Consider the following 5,000-nt stretch of genomic DNA (forward strand, 5'->3'; position numbering starts at 1 on the left):
TTCTCTTTACTATCCATCTCTCTTTTTCATATTTAATCCAGATCTGGCAAAGAAGATAATAAATACTTGGCGGTCTGTTTTATTTTATTCTTTTGCCCCTGCAAAGGAAAAGGAAAAAAAATTATTCAAGTTTTATATGAATTTAAAATGAAAGAAAAGAAAATATTATTCCATATGCAAGAATAGTAATTTCGTGTCGAGAGAGAGAGAGAGAGAGAGAGAGAGAGAGAGAGAGAGAGAGAGAGAGAGAGAGAGAGAGAAAATTTAGCATTCTTTTTTGTAACTTGTTTTATATCTCATCATCATCATCATCTCCTCCTACGCCTATTGACGCAAATGGTCTCGGTTAAATTTCGCCAGTCGTCTCTATCTTAAGCTTTTAATTCAATACTTCACCATTCGCCATCTCCTGTTTCACTTTTCATAGTCTTCAGCCATGTAGGCCTGGGTCTTCCAACTTTTTTAGTGCCTGGTGAAGCCCAGTCAAATATTTGGTGAACTAATCTCTTTTGGGGAGTGCGAAGAGCATGACCAAACCCCATCTCTGAATATCCCTCACCAAGATCTCACCCACATAGGGCACTTGAGTAATCTTTTTTATAGTTTCTTTTCATATATATCCCAGTGGTTATTATTATTAGCTAAGCTACAACTCTAATTGGAAAAGTAGGGAAAAATAGCCTAGTGAGAAAAGGAAATAATCAAACTACAAGAAAAGAAATGAACAATTGAAATAGAATATCTCAAGATCAGAAACAACATTAAAACATATCTTCCATATATAGGATATAAAAAGGGAATTATGGCAGCCCGTTCAACATGAAAATATTTGCTCTAAATTTGAACTTTTGAAGTTCATATTGTTTCTTAGTAAATGAAATAGATGTATTCAAGATCAAGATATGGTAAAATATCTCGTTGTGGAACATTTTGTTAATTCATTAAAATCAAAATGCGGTTGACAGTTGGCCAATTTGAATTCATGAAATCAAGGCAAACTCAAAGACTCATTAAAACTAAGTATCTATATTTTGTAATAATATATTGTAATAATATTTGGTGGTTTTTGTGATAAATAAACTCTATTATATAAATAAAAAGGATTAAACATCTTGATCTCGTGTGAGTAACAATTGACATATATATATATATATATATATATATATATATATATATATATATATATATATATATATATATATATATATATATATATATATATATATATATATATATATATATATATATATATATATATATATATATACTGTGAACGTATTTTTGTTTGTGGAGTACCAATTTTCGTGGTGTTCGTGGGTGGGCGAATCCAAGAATTTACAAATCCAACGAAAATTTTTATACGCTGTCATATTCTGGTATTGAACTTTGACACATTCGATTTGTGTTGGTGACCTATATTTTCTAAACCATTATTTTTATTTGTTATTTTAAATATGTTTTACTTTGGTGTGCACTATAATAATTATTTTTTTCTCTTGTAGGTTTAGTCATTTTCAGAGATTACTAGTTTATTTTTTTTATATTTTTTCTATATAATGAATTTTTTCATATATTTTCTGAATGAAAGTAAACTTAAAATTATTGTTTTTAATTTCATATTTATTTTAATATTTTCATCAATAAATAACAATGCATTACATAAAAAACACAAATGATAAATAAACAAGACAACATCAGAGCTTTATCGTTGTTTAGATTTATTTAGTTTATGTTTATTTGCTTACTTCATTTCTAGAACCAGCGATTATTGTTTATCCGAATCTTGGCCACTTTCCATTTAATCAATTGTGGCCTATTGGCAACGTCTCTAAATAGTGATCGTCAGACTGGAGTTCAAATCCCGCCCAAGCTTATCGGTTCCTTTGGTCGTTGCAACTTCACCATCTTTTTGAGGTAAATATGGTTGCTATTGGGGAGCCTATAGGTATACCTGGTGAGTCATTAGCAGTCATTGCCTGGCCCTCCCTGTTCCTAGTATTGGGTAGGGAAAATGCTTGGGTGCTGATCATATACTGTATATGTTTTCAGCACTACACAAAAAACATTAAATATAATATTCATGTTGTTGACTGCATCGTTAGCTGCCTGGACAAGCAGAGCATCCTGGTTTGATATGCAGTCTGTTGGGTTTGGTAGGCCTGGTGTAGTATGTTCTTTGGTCTTGACAGAGCCAGTTTTCAACCACTGCGTTAACGACATGTTTGAGAGTGATATGTCTACTAACTATCTCGTCTTTATTTAAAGGCTGTTAATTACCTCTGAGTAACAACAAAAGATTTTGAGTAATGTTTTAGCTTGGGATGCTATATTAGAAGAACTTGGGTAGTTCTGTAGTTCTTTTTTGGCGGCAACATTACAACCATTTGTAAAGATAAGTAATCCCTTAATTAGAGTTAATTATTAAGATTTTTAATAAATGAATAAAAGCAATGCATTGCAAAGGAACACTTTCTCATAATTGGGATTCAACTAGTAACCAAAAAGGTAAAAGTTTCAAAACGGAAATCCACGGTTTTTCTTTTCTTTATAAAACAACAAAAATTGGTACCCACGAACAAAAATACGTTCACAGTATATATATATATATATATATATATATATATATATATATATATATATATATATATATATATATATATATATATATATATATATGTGTGTGTGTGTGTGTGTGTGTGCGTGTGTGTGTGTGTGTGTGTGTGTGTATGGTGGGGTAAACTTGTTGATTAATTACGAGAATGTATCTTTATGTCCAGTTCTGTAACTTGGAGAGTTTTCCTTAAATGCCAAACACGGAATTTCTTGCCTGTTTAAAACTTATAAGACATGAAAAAATGCATATTATCTGGAATCCGAAGAGAGAGAGAGAGAGAGAGAGAGAGAGAGAGAGAGAGAGAGAGAGAGAGAGAGAGAGAGAGAACACCTTTAGAACTAGACCTAATCTTGAACACACGAAGCCACTGGTTCCTGAAAAAGAATCCATCTTGATATAAATAGCCGCTTGAAAGGTGTTTCCTCCAACGCCCCCCCCCCCTACTTCTCCTACTCTTCTTCCTCCTCCTCTTCCTCCTCTGCTATAAAATGCCTCGCAAATCTCAGTGATGAATGGAAAGATTGAGGATCAGCCATAACCAGGTGCATGTGTTTGGCTGGCCAAGATAACGTTTCTTGGCTTTGTAACCAGAAATGCTGAGAATTAGTGTTTTACTTTTATTTTTCTATGCCTTTTACGTTTTTTTGTGTATTTATCTTGTTTACTTACACGTTTTTTTTTTCTGATTTCATAACCCCAGTTCTAAGCATCTCAAAACTAACGGTTCCTTCTCTATGGAAGCCTCGCCCAGGCCTACAGTAGTATTGAACAGTTTCTTCCCCTTAACTGGCAAGCTTTGGAATTTCGTCTGCCTATTACATTGTTTGAATCTTATAATCTTCCTTCCTTTAAGAAGTAAAGAGGATTGTTTCTATCTTTGTAATCTTTAGTTTCCTCAATAACTCATATTTATTTGGTTTTATTATTATCATTATTACTAGCTAAGCTACAACCCTGGTTGGAAAAGCAGGATGCTATAAGCCCTAGGTTTCCAACAAGGAAAAATAGCCTTATGAGGAAATGCAATAAGGACATAAATAAACTACATGAGAAGTACTGAACAATTAATATAAATAGAAATTTATAGAGATAAGATTTTGGTTGTTCACACGGAAGACTTGAAAACAGAAGAAGAAAGATGCTCATGATTCAGTTGGGACGAATTAAGTTTCTGGAGTCTTAATTAATCACACAACTTAACCAGAAAACAACTTTCAAGTTTTTGTGGTTAAGTAAAGAAAGTTGTTTCCACAGAGCAAGTAATTAGCAGTAGGTTTTCGTGTAATTATTACGAATAGATAACACGTTATTATAATTATTGCAGTTTAATAATTTGATGAAATAGGTGAAAACACTAACCTGTCTGAAGAAGCATCAAGATTATGTTGAATTTCATGAAATAGCTGCAATAGGCCTACTAGTACTAGTTTAATTCACAGCATATTTTAGAAGTCTAAACATGTTTTTGTTGTAGATATAAGGTGGTTATGCTAGGCTATTGTAAACATCCCTGTCTGGTGATCTGTTGGATAGGGGTTCGAGACCTCAAACTCGGTAGATTCTTGTAGTGTTTGCAACCTCACTATCCTTGTGAGGTAAGGATGGGATGTTTAGAGGAGCCTTTAGGTCTACCAGTTGAGTCATCAGCAGTCATTGCCTGATCCGCCCTGGTCCCATATTTGGAGAGAGGGCTTGGATGCTGATCACATGTATTTATGGTCAGTCTCGCTGGCATTGTCAGTGTCACTTGATTTGACTGTTGATAGTTGATGTGGCAGTTAACACTTATAAGGTAGTTAACACTTGGTGGTGTTATCAATAATTAATGTTAATAACAGTTAATACATCCTTTACACTAAGCTTTCTACTCCGCCTCTTTGCACATTCTTTTGATCTCACCATGAACATTTAAACATTGAGAATGGGTTTACAAAATAGAAATTAGCCATTTGTCGTCATTTTGAAGCTTTTAAACTAGAGAATTTTATAGTTCACATTTAATATTGTAATTACTTTATTATTAGATGCAATTAATGTAATAAAATGCAAATTAAATTAGTCAGAATTATCTAAAAACTGTAGGTTTCTCTGTCCATGAAAAATATATTTTTTTTTTTTTTTTTACGGACGATATGCAGCGATCCCCCACTACTCATGCACTCCTAAATCATTCTCTCCATTTCTTCCATACCTTCTTCCCAAAATCCTTCGCTACTCACTCACAGGAAACAAACAGACTCCAAAATCAAACCATTGTTCTCTAGTCTTAGGTAATGTCATAGCCTCTGTGCTATTGTCTTCTACTATCTTTTGTTAGAGTTCTTTCTTGTGGAAGGGTACACTCGGGCACACTTTTATTTCTTATTTCTCTTCCTCTCTTTTTTAT

The sequence above is a fragment of the Palaemon carinicauda genome, chromosome 32 (genome assembly GCF_036898095.1).
Source record: "Palaemon carinicauda isolate YSFRI2023 chromosome 32, ASM3689809v2, whole genome shotgun sequence".
NCBI lineage: Eukaryota > Metazoa > Arthropoda > Malacostraca > Decapoda > Palaemonidae > Palaemon > Palaemon carinicauda.